This window comes from Rutilus rutilus (assembly GCF_951802725.1).
Source record: "Rutilus rutilus genome assembly, chromosome: 2".
NCBI lineage: Eukaryota > Metazoa > Chordata > Actinopteri > Cypriniformes > Leuciscidae > Rutilus > Rutilus rutilus.
In genome coordinates, this window is record NC_140210.1 from 56,320,384 (window position 1) to 56,339,519 (window position 19,136).

The window sequence follows — 19,136 nt, forward strand, 5'->3', positions numbered from 1 at the left end:
GCCCAAAAGGGCCCACGTCACTCCTCTGTTCATCTCTCTGCACTGGCTACCACTCGCATCAAGTTCAAGGCTTTGACATTTGCTTACAGATCTATCACAGGTTCAGATCCCTCCTAATTTCACTCGTTCCTTACGAGTCTACATCCCTACCAGAAGCCTACGATCGGTCAATGAGTGACGACTCGCGGTACCATCACAGAGAGGCACAGAATGACTCTCCAGAACATTTTCATTCACTGTTCCTTGATGGTGGAATGATCTCCCCACCCTCATCTGAAATGCAGAATCACTGATAACATTCAAAAGACAGCTGAAACTCATCTTTTCCGTGAGCACTTAACCTCTTAATAATAAATGTAACTTTTCTTTTTCTTTAATACTCCCTTGACTGGCTTATGCTACTGAACTTTGTTCAGCAATGCCTGAACTTTGTATTTTGAGCACTTCTTGCATTGTTTTTGCCTCTTCATGCACAGCAAAATCCCCAGAGTTAAATTAACTCTGTTCAGAGAACATTTGGTCCCTCTCTAAAGAGAGTTAAAATAACTCTGAATCAGAGTTAAAGTTAATGAGATACTTAAGTGATTAATTAAGTGATGATTGGGCATTAATGATGAACACCTGCTGTTAACAAGTTCTCAGCAGAGGAGGATTAAACAACTCCATAAACAGCATTACCAGCTTCACTTATTACTAACCAGGGATGCGTTTCTCGAAAGCATCGTTGGCCAACTATGGTCGCAAGTTCATCACAATGTCCATTGAACTCTATTGGTAACGACGGAACTTGCGACCATAGTTGGCCAACGATGCTTTCGGGAAACGCACCCCAGACTGACTTTATTTCTGTCAGACGTCTACAGAAGGTCTTATTGAGAATTAACAGAGGTTTAGATGTTGATGATTTATTGAAAATGTATGATCACCATTATAGTGATGAGTGTTTCCTTCAGTTGGGCAGTTTGACTCTTCTTGCAAGTTTGTGGTTTTTGTAACAGCTTTTACCAAAACATGTAATTTGTTACAAAGAAAGCCAAAAACAAAGATAATCAGGTGATATAGTTTTTAACAGCAGATAGTAAAAAAATGCACTTATATCATCACTGTCCAAAAGTGGTAATTTGATGTTAATAGATTATATTCACTAACAATACTCTCTTGCCACAGATCGGACATTTTGAATTTTTTAAATACATAATAGGGGAATTTTTTCCCCTATTAGACACAGACATCAAGAATCAGCATATGAATCTCAACAATGGTAACATGCTTCATGCTGCAATGCATGCTGGGAGCCACAATAGTATAAAACTCATGGCTCCCAGGATGCATTGCGGCATGAAGCATGTCACCATTGTTGAGATTCATATGCTGATTCTTGATGTCTGTGTCTAATAGGGGAAAAAAATTCCCCTATTATGTATTTAAAAAATTCAAAATGTCCAATCTGTGGCAAGAGAGTATTGTTAGTGAATATAATCTATTAACATCAAATGACCACTTTTGGACAGTGATGATATAAGCGCATCACTCTACTTTTTATTGTTGAAAACTAGATCACCTGAAGATCTTTGCATCTGGCATTATTTGCAACAAATTACATGTTTTGGTAAAAGCTGTTACAAAAACCACAAACACTCAAAAAAAATAAGCTAGAGTCAAACTGCCCAACTAAAGGAAACACTCATCACGATAATGGTGATCATACATTTTCAATAAATCGTCAACATCTAAACCTCTGTTAATTCTCAATACGAACTTCAGAAATAAAGTCAATCTGGTTAGTAATAAATAAAGCTGGTAATGCTGTTTATGGAGTTGTTTAATCCTCCTCTGCTGAGAACTTGTTAACAGCAGGTGTTCATCATTAATGCCCAATCATCACTTAATTAATCACTTAAGTATCTCATTAACTTTAACTCTGATTCAGAGTTATTTTAACTCTCTTTAGAGAGGGACCAAATGTACTCTGAACAGAGTTAATTTAACTCTGGGGATTTTGCTGTGTGATGACCTGTTTGCTTCAGTCCTCATTTGTAAGTCGCTTTGGACAAAAGTGTCTGCTAAATGACTAAGGGCCCTATTTTGCACCCGACGCACAGCAGACTTTTCCCTCGACAGACGCACGTCGGTAAATTAGGGAACTTGCGCTCCCGGGGGCGGTTCAGCGAAAAGAGGAGGCGTGTTCCGGCGCAAATGTTCCCTGGTGCTATTTTGCAGTTCCAGAAAACAATTCCGCCACAGACCAGGAGAAACCTCGTCTAAAGTCAGTGGCGCGTTCAGATGCTATTTTAAGGGCACATGCTTGGCCATAATGTAGCGTGTGCACAACGCGCATACACTTTGCTTCTCTCATCTACGCACAGATGCAGCAGTTGACATTTTTGCAAACAATACATAATTACAAAGAAAATATTCCATACGAGGGAAATCATTGTTGTGTCCATGAAGATGTGAAAAAATAGGCTTAAATCTAGCTTACACATTTACCCAAATTATTATACGCCTGTTTAACCGAAGCTAATTTGGGTGGGTTTCTCCTTCCCCATGCAATGTCACTTCTCTGTGTTTTACGGCCCTGACGAGAACGTCGGTCTCCTCGGCTGTGAACCGCTCCTGGCGTGCGTCTGGCAAATCCGCCGTTATATTAGCAATCCGCCATGGAACAAGCGCGCCTGCTCTTAAAGAGAATGTGAGATGACGCTCTGATTGGTTTATTTCACGTTACACCCAAACCACATCTATGAGTAATGAAGCTACTTCAGACCAACCCATTTTAGATTTGCGTCGGGCAAGTCATTTATCCCGCCGGTATAATAGCAACAGCGCACGAGATCTGCCCACAAAGTTACTTGCGTTTCGCGTTTGATACTTGCGTTTCAGATCATTAAAATATGGCCCAAAATGTAAATGTAAAATATCAAGATGTATACCGCAAAGAAATGAATCCTCTGGGTGGAAAAACAGCATGTTTATTCAGGGTTGCCAACTCTCACGCATCTGGTGTGACACTCACGCTTTCAGCATCAATCTCACGCTCTCACGCACACGCAAGAAATGCCACGTCCTCAACCCGTTCATTTTCTGTTGATGACTAGATCACTGAGTATTAATTACAGGAGAGGAGTTTAAGGCCCATAGCTGCAATATCTGCCTACAACGTTCTCACTGCAGTATTCTCTGATCGTTGATTCGCTGAAAACCTTGCACCTGATACGTCAGTTGTGTGTGAGAAGTTCAGAGAGAGTTCAGAGCACAGGTTCGGAGTCGGAGCCACTGATGCGCGTTTGAAAGTTTGGATGACAATCAAGGTAAGCAGATAACAAAATTGTGTGCCTTTCACTTACAGGCATAATTTCCTATGTGCACAGGGGGGACATGTCCCCCCCTCTTTTCGAAATCCCGTTCGCCCCCCCACTTTCAAATTAGTTTGTTATGATTTTTTTAACCGCACGCCGTCATCGCCAAAGAGGAGCAGGACCGAGCAGGACACACAATGCGCCCAGCCGCGTCCAGGAACGTCGCTTGCACACACTAAAAATACCTCACTGAAAGTTATAATGAGCAGGTATCGCGCTGTCTGTGAATGTCCTGACGCACACGACGCACAGAAATACTCGCGCCAGTATCGAGCGCACAGACAGCGCGTCAGAATCAGTTTTGCTGGGCAGTTCTCTTTCACGCTTGAACGAACAATAACACATGCCAAAATGTCAGTTTTGTCGAGCATCCTCATAACAATAAGCGGTCTTAAATTAGTTACATAAAGTCTTAAATGAACAAGAGTAAATGAGAAAATGAGATGCATGAGAGCCTTTCAGCAGCGGCAGATCCTAAAGTGACAGCAGCCACTAATTCTGTAGTCAGTAAAGTTAACCAAAGAACAATGGGAACAGAGAAAATCACTAACTGCTCTTGACTAAAGAACGCTTGCAGCTTTAATAAGGATTAATCTAATTTAATTCATAATTTATGCAGTGCGGACTGTTTGATAACCTAATTCAATTTCTGTATATTTCATAGCTGTTAGACAGGAAGGGCACATGTAAATATTACATTTATTTTTGGGTTTATGTGAGGAAATTTTTAAGTTCACTTATATTAAAAGTTGTTATAATTTTCAAAAGTAAAAAAAAACATTTTCATGGAGACATCAGAAGCTACAGTGATACTGGCAATCACACAGAAAACGTGTCAGTTCAAAACAAATAAATACAAAAATGAAAAGAGTAAATAAAGCAAATTGTATTACAAAACAAGCTAAAAACAAAATGCATCTAACATGCAACATTTTGTACTAACGAAGATAATCAGTTCATCTTAACCCAGCTGATTTTTAGCCCGTTAAAGGATGTTTAGGCCTCGGGCAGCTTCTCTTACCAAACAATGGTTTTCCTGCGCAGGCAAAACATCATGCATCATTTCTTTGAACTGTCTGTCTTTATGTGTCCGTGAGTCACTCTGAAACTGAATATTTAATGGTGTTTGTGTAATGGTGATTCATCAGAGCAGTGACTCAAATGAAACCTTTCTGTGTTTTCATTATTGTGCAATTAACACCAGTGAATGAAACCTATGGAGTTATGACCCTCCTGTTCGACACTAGGTTTGACGCCGCCTCTCTTGATTCGCCATTCCCGTCCTCGTGTGCCTCGCTCGCTCCAGCGGAGACCCCTTACCCAGTTCTGTTCACCCAGGCGGACCACCACTATTGGATGGAGATCCAAGGCGGCTCTCCCATCTAAACCCTGCAGAACCACCTCAGCTCTCGCTGGCCGAGCCTACACCTCCGCTGGCCAGGCTGCATCGGCCCTGCACAGCATGGCGGCCCTCCATGGATTTGCAAAACATCATGCACATGTCTTTATGTGTCCGTGAGTCACTCTGAAACTGAATATTTAATGGCGTTTGTGTGATGGTGATTCATCGGAGCAGTGACTCAAATGAAACCTTTCTGTGTTTTCATTATTGTGCAATTAACTGAGTAGTAGTTCTTAGTTGTATTTATATTTGACATATTTCACTCTTTTTTTACAGCCTTTTGTTACTCAGTGATCAGGTTTAGCGGTTCTCAGATTATGAATCTGTTGGACTGCAGATGAGAAATATTTGAATAAATAGACAATGATAATCTCACATTAACAACACTCTCAAAAAGACTAATAATTATAATATTGGAAATACACTTGTTACAGTCATTTTAACCTGTTAACCTTTGCCAGTGCGCCGGCGCACTGAAGCGTTTTATATATATATATAGTTCAAAGTTACTATCAGATTTAATGTTATTACCTTATTATGTTATTACAAACTATACATCATTAAAAATATATAAGACTCAAGTTTCAGTATTTGACCACTATTGTATTCTGAGAAACTCAGTGACAGTTATGTCTTAATTTGTGTCAGGAGTTATGAAATGAAAAAATTAATACGATACCTTTAATATAAATTATGACCGTCAGCCGCTCCCATTCAGGAAAAAACTCTGTGCTGTCGTCATAGAGACAGAGCGCGTCATAATCTGAAGACCACGCCCACCAAGGGGGAAAACAATCCAACCGTCTCCATTGACTTTGCATTGTGAGAGGCTGCCTCCTTGTCATTTCTTGCTTCTAACAAAAGACAGAATAATGTCTAAAAGCTGCTGTGTGACAAGGTGTACAGCAAACAAGCTAAGAAACCCAGAAACAAGTTTTCATAAGCTGTCGACCCCAAAAAACGAGCGTTTGAGGACATAAAAGTGGATATTCATATGGCGCCTCATACGTAACGTTAATCCTCCGGCGCCAATTTCTGTCATCCGTTTATCGAAAACATTTCTCAGAAAACTCGACGTTTTTCTAACAAAAGAATATTTTTCAATAAAAAATAAGTACACAAAAAAAAAAAAAAAACAGATTATTTCATACAGATTATTTCACCAACGTTTGAGGAACATCATGCCTTCTAAAACACGTTCCTCTAACGTCAAGAAAACTGGATATTTTTTATGTTCCCAGAAAACGTACTCGGTTACTAACGTAACCTCGGTTCTCTCTAGAAGAGGGAACGAGTACTGCGTCTTAGCTAAGACGCTGCGGGAAAAGTCTCTTTTCACGAATATTGAAGCAAAAAATTATCCTTAATTTTAATATTTGTAAAACGCATTTGCCACAGTATGCAGCCATAGGCAAGACGGCTCGTTTGCTCATTGGCTGTTGTACTAGCAAATGCATAAGCCTATCGAGCGCAGGCTGATGCAACTTCAGACCAATGAGGCCACTTCCCGCCGACGCGGGCGTGGCCTCGCCCTATAAAGGTAGCTCGAAAAGGCTGACTCACTTGATTTATTTCAACGAAGAAGCGAACCAAAGTGAATCGTACGCACGGCAGGGAACGCAGTACTCGTTCCCTATTCTAGAGAGAACCGAGGTTACGTTAGTAACCGAGTACGTTCTCTTACGAGAGTTCTCTCGTACTGCGTCTTAGCTAAGACGCTGCGGGAACCCAATGTAAGACGCCGTGCGTGCAGGGATTAACAACCATAAACCTGGAGGCTGACCCAGGATTTACAGTGCACAATCACCAGAGGGACTGACATAGAGTCCTAGAACAAGAGGAGGAACTCTCCGTTCTGATATGTGGCTGCGTCTGCAGACGTAATATAAGACATCACTTAGACAAGACACCCTTGACTAAAGTGGGAATATGGGTCTTACGTAGAACTGCCCGTAAGATAGTAGTAACGCACTGTGCTTGCATACTCAGTGTTCAATTACACCGATAACAGCTTAGCCTGCAAAGCGGGAACCTCGAGGTTATAAAACCTGATAAATGTAGACGGCGAGGCCCAGCCTGCCGCCATACAAATATCCTGTAGAGATATTCCACTAGACCAGGCCCACGAAGAGGCAACGCCTCTCGTGGAGTGCGCTTTGACACCCAGCGGGCACTGAAGACCCCTGGAGGTGTATGCCAACGCTATGGCGTCAACTATCCATCTGGATAGGCCTTGTTTCGAAACAGCCGTTCCCTTGGAACGTCCACTGAACGAGACAAATAGTTGCTCAGTCTGTCTAAAGGCAGCAGAGCGAGACACATAGGCTCTTAAAACCCTGACAGGGCAGAGAGAGCCCAAGTCTCCTTCCTCTTCTAACACCGGCAGGGCGGACAGGGATATAACCTGAGCCCGAAACGGTGTATTGAGGGATTTCGGCACATAGCCGTGCCTAGGTTTGAGTATGACTCTCGAGTCACTAGGCCCAAACTCCAGACACGACGGGCTCACTGAGAGCGCGTGCAGGTCCCCTATGCGCTTCACTGAAGCAAGGGCCAGCAAAAACACTGTCTTAAATGACAGGTGTTTGAGACTAATCGACTGGATGGGCTCGAAAGGGGAACCTTTCATGGCCTCCAGGACCGTAGAGAGGTCCCAAACAGGGACCGACGGGGGTCTGGGAGGGTTCAGTCTCCTAGCTCCCTTGAGGAAGCGGATGACCAAATCGTTCCTTCCTATCGACTGACCGAGCGTTGTCTCAGCGAACGCTGCGATAGCCGCCACATATACTTTGAGCGTGGATGGGGCTCTGCCCTTATCCAGCAGCTCTTGAAGGAAGGAGAGAACCTCCGTTACCTCACAGTCGAGGGGTGAGCATCCCCGAGCCACACACCAACTGGAGAATACCGACCACTTTGAGGCATAGAGCCGTCGAGTCGACGGTGCTCTAGCCTGAGTGATAGTATTTTGCACTCCTACTGAGAAATCAGCGGGTAACCGTTGAGAGCCCACACGTGTAAGGCCCACAACTTCGGTTGAGGGTGCCAAATCGAGCCCCTGGCCTGCGAGAGAAGGTCCCTTCTCAATGGCACCGGCCATGGGGCAGTGTCTGCCAACTGCATCAGCTCTGGAAACCAAGGTTGGTTCCTCCAGAGTGGTGCTACAAGCAGCACTGAGCATTTCGTTTCCCTCACACGTTCTATCACCTCTGGAAGGAGGGAGACGGGGGGAAAAGCATAGAGCGGGCGGCGCGGCCACCTCTGGGACAGCGCGCTTTCGCTCTTGGAAAAGAACGCGGGGCAGTGAGCGTTTTCGCTGGACGCGAAGAGGTCCACTTCCGCTCTGCCAAATCTCTCCCACAGCAGCTGGACTGTTTGTGGGTGTAGAGACCATTCGCCCGCGGGAATGTTGTTCCTGGACAGCCTGTCTGGACCCACATTCTGTATCCCAGGCACATGAGCTGCTTTTAGCGAGCGCAAGTTGTGCTGAGCCCATACCAGGAGGCGTTCCGCCAACCTGTACAGATCTCGGGATCTGAGACCGCCCTGGCGATTTATGTAGGACACCACCGACATGTTGTCCGAACGGACTAAGACGTGGTGGCCCCTGATTTGGGGACGAAAACGTGTCAGCGCGTTTTCTACTGCCATCATTTCCAGACAGTTGATGTGTCGGAGCTTTTCCCGTTCTGACCACAGGCCATATAACGGTCTGCCCTCGAGCAGCGCTCCCCATCCCGAGGTGGAGGCGTCCGTGGACACCACTCTCACTCTCGAGGAAGTCCCCAGGCTTGCACCTGTTTGGTACCAGTCGTTCACCGTCCAAGGTTCTAGAGCTGTAACGCAGCTCTGGTTGACCTTGAGACGCAATCGACCAGAAGTCCACGCTCTGCGTGGCACCCGCGCTTTCAGCCAGAACTGCAGGGGGCGCATGCGGAGCAGGCCCAGCTGAAGAACTGGCGATGCTGAGGCCATGAGACCTAGCATCTTCTGAAACGTCTTGAGCGGGAAGGACGCGTCGCAGCGGAGAGATCTCGCTGCGCGCTGAATGCCGAGCGCGCGCTGTGGCGACAGCCGCGCCGTCATAGACTGTGAGTCCAGAACTATGCCCAAAAACGAAATCGTTTGACTGGGGTTCAGTGAACTCTTCGTCCAATTGACTCTGAGACCGAGTTTCTCGAGGTGATCGAGTAACATGGTCCTGTGCTCCACGAGCTCTGATCGTGAATGAGCCAGAATCAGCCAGTCGTCCAAATAGTTCAGCACTCGCATGCCTCTGAGTCTGAGAGGGGCGAGCGCTGCGTCCATGCACTTCGTAAATGTGCGAGGTGCTAGGGACAGACCGAATGGCAGGACTGTATACTGGTATGTCTGACCGTCGAAGGCGAATCTCAAGTATTGCCTGTGACGTGACGCTATCTGTATTTGAAAATACGCGTCCTTCAGATCTATTGACATAAACCAGTCTCCTTCGCGAATATGCGCGAGGATTTTCCTGGTCGTAAGCATTCTGAAACTGCGTTTCACTAATGCTTTGTTCAGCTGCCTCAGATCCAGTATGGGTCTGCAACCCCCGTCTTTTTTGGGGACCAGAAAGTATCTGCTGTACAGCCCCCGTTCGCTTTGAGCATGAGATACAGGCTCTATAGCCCCTTTGCTCATCAGTTTTGAAATTTCGGCTCGGAGTAGGTGTGCTACTTCCGAATTCACCGTAGTTTCGACACGCGCCGTAAAGCGGGGAGGGCGTCGATAAAACTGTAGCGAGTAGCCTCTCTTTATAATGCTTAGCACCCATTCCGAAACCCCTGGAAGCGCTGCCCATGCATCTGCATGGATGGCTAAGGGTTGGATGCGAAGCGCACTCTGTTGACTGAGCAACGGAAGCGCTTCGGTGTGCTGTAACACAGGCGTTATGTCTGTGGCATTCGAGGCGTGGGGCGCGCTGATGACAGCGGGCAGAGCGCTCGTCCTCGACCCCACTATGGCGCTTAGCTGAGTGAGGGAGGGCTGAACGGGTCCCGTGGGACTCATATCGTCTGTGAGTAAGTGTGGGCTGGAAGCGCGCACCTTTACTACTTCTGGCGCGTTGTCTGCCTGAGCAGAGCGAACGTGCACAGGTTTCGTTTTTACAGAAACCGTCAGACGTGCGTGACATAGTGATCGTGTGCACTGAGGAGTGGACACGTCTACTATGTAGTGCGCGCGATCGACTTGAGTCGATTTTATGGGCGCGAGCCCTGTGTGAAGGGCTGTGCTTGTGTGTACGGATGGGCACTGAGAAGTGGGCATCAGCGTTACATTTATAGCACCATCGGCCGTGGCCGGGACACCAGAAAATACACTCTTTATGGGATATATCTGGGTAGCCGTGAAAACGGCTTTTGTGTGCAGGCAAGCGGGCAACTGTACGGGCTTGCGCGTTGCATAAGACGCTGAGACAGTCGCAATACCTGGAACTGAAACAGCGGCGCGCTTGGGTGTGAGTCCGGCCGCAGCGGGACTTGTACACCGGCGCTTTCCTAGGCGTGCTAGGATGTTTTCGGGGCTTCCGGTTTCACCACAATCCTCTGCCGTGGGCCACGCGGCGCGGGGCGACGGCTGGTAGAGCGAGAGCGGGGTCTCGCGCTGCGTTGCTGTCGTGATGACGCAGCAGGAGGAGGGGGCTGTGGCTGAGAGCTCCGCTGGGTCGGCTTAGCACGACTCGCTGCAGAACTGGAGCGCTTCGGCAGGAAGTGCTTGAAGGCTTGTGACGCTTTCTGGTCCTCTGCGAATCTCTCTATGAACTCATTGACAGAGGATCCGAAGAGACCAGTGGGATTCAGCGGGGCGTCGAGGAACGCGGTGCGCTCAGACTCGGCCATGTCTGAAAACGTCAGCCACAGATGTCTTTCAGCCACAGTGGCGGAAGCCATAACACGTCCCATAGCTTGAGCGGCAGACTTAGTAGCGCGAAGGGTGAGATCCGAAGCGCTTCTCAAATCCGCGAGGCAGATTGCATCAGGTCCCATCTCGTCCAACTTACGGAGGAGATCTCCCTGGAAAATCTGCAGCGTGGCCATGGTGTGTAGTGCAGACGCAGCCTGCCCAGCAGCGGAAAAGATTCGCGCGAGCAGCGATGACGTCGTGCGGCAGGCTTTGGATGGCAACACTGGTTTCGTCCGCCGTCCAGCAGAGGGCGGGCAAAGGTGCGTCGCTATCGCCTGTTCAACCGGCGGAAGTGACTGGTAGCCTCTGTTTTTAGCATCGTCCAGGGCGGAGAATGCTGGAGAAACAGACGAACGAGTTCGTGCTGAGAAGGGAGCGTTCCAGGCCTTTGCCACTTCTTCATGAAGCTCAGGAAGAAAGGGGGCGGGCTTAGACTCAGGAGAAGCATGCTCACCGGGAAGGAAGCTACCATCCAGCCGGGTACGAGAGGGAGGTGCTGGTGCAGACCACTCGAGGCCGAGACTCGTCGCGGCCAGCGAGAGCACCCGCATCAACTCTTTCTCGATGTTGGCTCGTCTGTTAGGCTTACGAACAGCGAGCGCGAGATCCTCAGAGCTCGACCAATCGCCGCTGCCCGAAGCTAACAGAGAGCACGTGTCCTCATCCCCCGACGCGGCTTTGAAATCGACTTCCTCTGATGAAGCGGCGGCAGACTGCGGGCGCTGAGCATCAGGAAGTGATATAGGCGAGGCCGGCGAAGCGAGCGGGCGCTCCGGCGAGCTCGGTCGGGCTGTAGAGGGCTCCGGAATCCGCTGGGAGCGGCGCTTTTTACGGCGCGGCAACGCGGCGGGGAGTGCAGGCTCGGAGAAAAGTGCCAGGCGAGTCCGCAGAGTCGCCAAAGGCATAAGCTCGCAGTGAGGGCAGCCGCCGTCAGCGAGTGCGAGCGCTGCATGATCTTCACCCAGGCAGGAGACACAGATGACATGACGGTCTCCCTCGCTGAGTGGGGCTCGGCACGAGCCGCAGGAAGGCATCTTTAAAAAGACGCGAGCTCTTTTACGAGTGTGTGTCGCAGGGCGAACACACACACACACAGAGAAACAGAAAAGGATATGAGCGCCGGAAAGCGCAGCAGGTACGGCAGTGGAAGGCGGCGAAGGCCAGCGACTTCAGATGGCTCGTCCCGCTGATGTGCTTGCACTCAGACGACGCTTGCTTCCTATCCGAGATCCAGCGATGTGAGAGGTTCGCTGAAGAGGTGAAAAATCAAGTGAGTCAGCCTTTTCGAGCTACCTTTATAGGGCGAGGCCACGCCCGCGTCGGCGGGAAGTGGCCTCATTGGTCTGAAGTTGCATCAGCCTGCGCTCGATAGGCTTATGCATTTGCTAGTACAACAGCCAATGAGCAAACGAGCCGTCTTGCCTATGGCTGCATACTGTGGCAAATGCGTTTTACAAATATTAAAATTAAGGATAATTTTTTGCTTCAATATTCGTGAAAAGAGACTTTTCCCGCAGCGTCTTAGCTAAGACGCAGTACGAGAGAACTCTCGTAAGAGAACTGAATATCTGGAGAACAATCTTGTAACAAAACTCTGTTAGCTGGGTCTGAATGGCCGGTAACTTAAAAATTTAGGAGCCAAACCCTGGAAGTAACGTTAAGACGGAGAAAAAGAGAAGAGACGAGACACAAGAACTACAACTGACTAGCCACAGCTTTAAATGAAATCAACTGAAGATAAAAGATTCTCAGATGATTAAACAACTCCACAAACAGCATTACCAGCTTCACTTATTACTAACCAGTTTGACTTTATAAGTTCATTTTGAGAATTATCTAGATGTTGTTTTATTGCTTGGTTTGTAGTCTCCACGATGGTGATCAGTGTTTGCTTTTTAGTTGGGCTCTTGACCCTTGACTTTTTTATGAGTTTTGATTGCTTCTCTAACCATGTCTTTTGAGACACATTTCTTATGGCAATTTTTTTTATTTTTTTATAAATGTGAACATGGGGATGTTGGTTATTTATTAATGGTCACAATCATCATCTTTTGGCCTGTTCTTGTGTTTCTCTTTTCTTCCATTTATTTATATTTGTGGACATCTCAGGTTAAACTTCATGACATTTACCTTTATTTAAGGAAGAGGGTCTGGTTTTTCAGTGGTCTGAATGTCTGTATTTTTAAGGCAATTTAGCAGTTCTATAAAAAATTGTAGAATCATTGTTTAATTTTACTGCACTTTCTCTGTAATAAAAAAAAAAAAAAGAATGCATGTGTGTGTGTGTAATTCTGTGATTTTCTCTTTGCTGCTCACATGCATACTGTTATTTCTGCAAACTTATACAACACAGGAAAGTCAAACAATTAAATAACCTTAAATTCTTTACTAGAACTGTTTAATAAAAGACACTTAAGACTTATATGCAAAATTATATAATCAACACCAAATAAATGTTTACAGAAGTTGATCAGCATCTGTCCAGCATTTGACCACCACATATTTAATAAACTGTCTCTTAATATCATTGTTGTCCTGGAGAGCGAAAATTTTATTTTGTATTTTTTATATTTTACATTTTATTTATTAATTATAAACTACAGAAAACAGCTCATCAGTTTAGCAGACATTCATATTCTTACATAATCAAACTAAACAAAAACATAATATAACTAAACAAGAAACATACTATGTTTGTTTAATGAAATATCCACCCAAAGGAGAGAAAAAGTAGAAGACATTTATTTCTCACTGGATTTGTTATGAAGTGTCTTTGGATCTTTGGCAGAAACTGTATTTGTATGTACAGATTTAACACCCATAATGAGGATAAAGATGATGATGATGATGATGATAAAGATGCTGATGTTGATTGTGGTTTGCAGTGCTGTTGTGCTTGTGTTGATCATGTTCTTCACTGGAGCTGAAACACATCCTGGGTCCTGAGTGACAGCATCTCCACAGATCAATTTACTCTGGACACATTGAGCAAAAAAAAAAGAAAAATATATATATATAGTGTATTATTGACATTAAAAATTGTTGTCTTGTTTTCCAAAAATAATAATAATAATCTAAACATCCTCACTTTAATACTTTAAGTTTAAATTTTTTTTTTTTCATGTTTAGATCCGAAATGTAATAATGTTTATGCCAATGGGGTGAAAAACAAAATGCAAGATTTTTTTTTTTTTTCTGAAAACAAGACAAATCATCTTATAGGAATGTAAGTGAGTTCTAAGGATGTTTGTATTTACTGAAAGATTAAAATACATTAAGCACTTTTTTCATATTTTTCTCCTATTAGTTTTCAACTCTTCTCCATGGACAGTAGTAAGTGTTAGTATGACAAGTTTCAGTAGATTGTGACTAGACCACATGTTAGCAAACATTTCTCACCTAGGCAATATCCTGCAAACACTCACAGCAGAGTACAGTTTTGAATACCAATAGAAAAAAGGTCACCACAACAATCAGGAGATGATGCAATACAGCCGCAGCAAAAGTTCCAACAACATCCACAGCAGCAGTTTTCACAGGCCTCAGCACTACAGCACGAAGAGTCTGATTTCTGACATTCACAATTTTTCTTCATGCACTTCTCACAAGAATCTTGGTTGTTTGTAGAATCCATTGCTTGACCGGCTAGTTGATTAGTTGCAACTGCAGAGCTGGTTTGGAAACATTCTCAGATCTTCACCAGTCTTTATCTTGTGCAGTCAGACAGTGATTTGCATATGGACGACCCTACAAGAGAGCACTGAGCGTGTGCAGCCAATCCACTGCACTCACACAACTAAATTAGCATAACATGCATCTGCCCAAAGCTATGTATGTGAAACAGAGTATGTGAGCGGTGCGGAGTGGGAGCGTAGCGAGGAGCGGAGTTGCATGATTTTGCCAGGAGCGAGGAGCGGATTTTTTTAACCCTTTCACACAAGTTTAAAATATTCTAGCTGACCGTGAGTTTATCAAGGCGACCGTTATTTAGAATGTGTCACTTTATGGTTTCCATGGTGACGCGTCATTGCTTGTCACGTGTCACACCGCAGCAACAACAGAGCTGAATGATTGATGTTCTGCTTTTATGTAATTTTCCTTTTTTATTCAAAATATTCACAAATTTGTTAGATATGGCATGAAATATCTGATATTCCGATTGTCAAATATATGCAAGTGAAAGTGTTTTGTTGTTTAAACACCTGAGCTGTAGGGGGAGAGTGGGGTAAAGTGAGACATTTTTTACATTTGTTACCCTCTAAGCGAGCTAAAATGATATATCAGTCAAATTTACACATTTCCCATTAATTCAGGATGTTTCCTAGCAATGAAAATTATTAGAATGTATTCAGGACGAAGGGCAGTGAAAATATGATTGTTTTAAAAAAAGTGGTCTTGTGTCTCACTTTACCCCAGCTTAGGGGTAAACTGAGACAGACCAGAGAAATCAAGGGGGTAAAGTGAACCAGCTGGGGGTAAACTGATCCACTTACTTTTTCCACTCTGAAACTTCCATAACAACACATGTTGTAACAGTAAGAATCTTGACAGCTAGCTTGACAACCACACATTCCAGAACTAATGTCGGACTAGTAACAGAATCATGGGGATTGGTCAATTAAGCACAATTTTTTGATGACCCACCGGTGCGCATCCAAGTGAAGGTGCAACGCCCTTGGCGTGCTAAGGGTGAATGGCACACTGGAGGAAATTCCTCCTAAAAAAATTAAATTATTGTGATACATTTGGAAAACTCAATGCTGTCAGACCTCCCCTGGCCAGCCCAGGGAGGGTGGCCCGTCCTGAGCCAGATTCGGATTTGTCCGCCACCGCTGGAGCTCCGTCTGGAGCAAAGTCAGTCCTAAAACGGATCTTTGGGTCTTTGTGGAGGAGGGACAATGCTCCGCTCGGACAAGGAACATGGACCAGAGAACCGTGGTGGTCAGACCGGGTGGAGAAACAGCCTGACCCAGGCCAGAGAAAGTGCACTTTGTGCGGGCGAGACTTCCAGTAAATAGGGTCTGGTTTGGACACCCAGTCCCTCGGTGCCAGGGCGTGCACAACGGTGAACGTGCACCATCCTGGGTGAGCTAGGGGTGAAAGACACACGGGAGGATATTCCTCCTTGTAAAAATGTCCAAAAATATCTTGTATTTGAAGAAGAGCTCCATGCTCGCAGACCTCCCGGGCCGGCCCCAGGGAGGGTGGGTCATCTCCGGTCAAAGTCAGATCCGTACACCTGCTGGCGCTCCTGCTGGAGCAACAACGGTCCAAACATGGACGCTCGGGGTGTTGTAGAGGAGGGAGACGACACTCTTATCGGACTAGGTAATGGAAAACAGGCGCCTCCGGGTTGCCTGGGGCCCAGAAGAGCGCACCCTCTCCTTCGGGCCGTCAGGGTTTCTTCCTGGTGTATTGCCTTGGCTTGCCTTTCTTATTGGCTATTGTGAAAGTACTTATGTAATCACAGTCTTGCTCATCCTGATTTAAAATCTGAAATATCAATCATGCTTGATATGATCGGGGCGAGCCCGATTTGTGTGAGAGCTGAACGGGAGGTACAAGATTCGATCTGTGAACGTCTCACATCACCAGATAATCTGTGCCAAACATCGGAACCGATCGAGGTCCTCGACAAGATTTTTTCTCCGATTCTCGGGAGGGGAAAATCGGGATAAATCGGCCTAAAACTCCTGTAGTGTGAGCCAAGTAATTTTAATTAATTGTAAAATGTAATTTTTTTCTAATATTGGCATTTAACACTCATGTTGTTTCCCACAAGTGAGAGTAAATTGAAGAACTAAAAAAAAAAAAAAATAGGAAAAGGCAGTTGTTCATAAGTTTTTTGTCATAAGAAACATATATAACACAGTGCTAAAATAAAAAAATAAAAAAAACTATATTAAAATGTCAAGTAAAACAAACACTGATCACCATCATGGTGACATCAAGCGTTATTATTTTCAAGAAAACATTAACATTTGAACCTCTGTTCATTCTTAATAAGAGTTACGTATAGTTACATTAATTCATGCATGTGTGCTATTGCTGATCAACTCCAAGACATTTGCCTTACAGTGAAATACAGTAAAATAACCGTGTTTTATGGAAATTTATTTTTGTACTGTTGTGTTTCTATACCGCTGTAACATCTGAATCCTTCTACAACATTCCCATAACCTATCACAATCAGAGATTGTCCTTACCTGCAGGTTAGTGATGCTATAAATGGCTTCAGAGTCCTCGGCGGTGTCCGATCCAGTTCAGTCCTGGGTCTGTTTCACTGGGCTTTTGCTTAGTATTAGTATAGTATATCCAAACTACAACATAGTAAAGATACTTCTAGGAAAAAATCACTCTGAGACTTGTTTTAAAAGTTTTTCGAATCACCAAGAATTGGTTTCGTTTTACTTAAAAAGGTTTCACAATAATACAAATACAATAAATTCAAAAAGGAAAAACGAATACGTATAGGTCTTCACCTCGAAGTGCGGCCCCGAACAACGGGAAACAAAACCTTTTACATGGTTTGATTGGGGCCGTCTTAAGCGTTTAGGGCTGTCTCTTACAATGAAGCAATTCTTCAAAAGGTAAAATAACTGGCCTGGAATATTCCACTGTTCCAAGGCTATTTTGCTGTAAACATATGTGTATATCTCATATGTGCCACCAACGCTAAAAAGCTTAATAGACATTTTGACCATTTCTTCACCTGCAGGTGTTAAAACCACAGCCCGCTTCTCACAGTTAGTGAGGCGGCCTCTTCATTACTTCTTAAATCATGTTAAAAGGTCAACTAAGCAGACATGGCCTTAATACCTGTTGTTCCACTGGCACTATTCAGAGAGAGCAAAGGAAACCACAACCACTGTGTTTGCAAAGCAAGCTTGCAACATGCATCTAGCGCTGCAAACTTCCTTTGCAAAGGCAATGGCAATGACATTTAAACTTCAAACAGGGCAAGCTCGTATCAAGTGATTCAAGCCTCTCCTATTTCACAATTAGGACATTTAAACTGATTCGCTAACAACACTAAGTAATCTTTTATGCAATCTCTCACTGCCTGAGAATCCTCATCATTTGTTTACATTGATAGATCAGCTCGTTCTGTGAGAGATGGGTCCTTCTTCTTCCTCTTCTCGGTTTTCTTAGCTTTATGAAGTTTTCTGGCGTGGTCTTTCTGGAGTCGTGCAACTAAAAGATCATCCATAGATATTTCAATTTTGTCTGTTAGCTATAGCTGACTGTCATCGTTTATTTTTTACTTCTTTTTTTTTTTTTTTTACAGTATAACTGAGGATCATAGCCCAGTGTTGATTTGTATTTTTAATATAGCCTACAAATATAAAAAATCCTATTTTTGATCAATTGACTAGTGCTTTACATTTTTTTTAAGGATTTGTTCCTTTAAAGCAACACTATGTAGTTTTTCAACCTCCATAATATATTTCCAAGACCCTTGTGATGGTACATCGACTTACAATAGGTTTAATGACACGTCTGCCAGAGCCTGACGGTGTCTGTATCGCTTTTACTGGCACTATGTAACTTCTGGGTTTGGGTAGTAACCAGAGCACAAAAAGAACTACAAAATTCGACTGCTTTACGACATACGTCACTTCCCCCAACACCCCCCAAACCCCCGGGAAAGTTTCGGGAGTCATTTTGATAGCGGCTCCCTGATACCCGCAAATGAGTTAAAATCTCCCGGAATGTAGAGCGAGTGAGCAAGAGCATGCATGGGAGACAGAGACTGTGCTCTAATATACGTGTAGCGCGTGCACAGCAGAGAGGGAGAGGGAGCGTGTGTGTGCTAGTGACCTTGCGTGTGTGTGCTAGTGTGCCTCATGAAGCGCATGTAAGATAGAACCGAACCGAATTAATCAGTTCAGTGTATCTAGACACAGGAGCGCCATGGCAGAGGGGGAGTGCCCCAAAAAATGAAAGTACAAGACACATTTTACACCAGACTACATGAAGTATACCCCTGTCTTACAAAACATAATGATAGTCTTGCATGCTGTACAGTTTGTAACAGAGACTTCAGCATTGCCCATGGTGGGTTAAATGATTGTAATAGACATGTTGAGGTGAGTTCAACAAGTTTCATTTCATTCATGCGCATATTATTCAGGCCGGCTAGTTGCCAAGGCTACATGAAAGCAATAAACTCCTTAGACCTGTTTAAAGCTAGCCTAGAAATCTAGACGCACCCTGAAATGTATTTTGCAGCCAGGGTAGTCTAAAAACTCTCCATAGACTTTCGAGCTGCAAAAACCTAAATTGGGTCAGGCCAATCACGTCGCGTATAGAGCAGGCGGGGCAGTTTTTCTTTGAGAAAAGAGCAAAGAACGGCACTGAAGTCATTCTTAAAAAAAGTAAGATGTGTTTGTCGTTTTGCCGCCCAGATATGGCAAAAGTTGAATCTATCGTTAGCTCCGCTGTTGGGAAAA

The 19,136-nt window shown here is 44.7% G+C and overlaps 1 protein-coding gene across 1 annotated transcript in view; it reads left to right on the top strand.

Moving 5' to 3' along the window:
* LOC311286376 (uncharacterized protein) overlaps positions 1 to 19,136 on the top strand; it is a 274,251-nt gene that overhangs the window by 14,192 nt on the left and 240,923 nt on the right. The window lies entirely within an intron of this gene.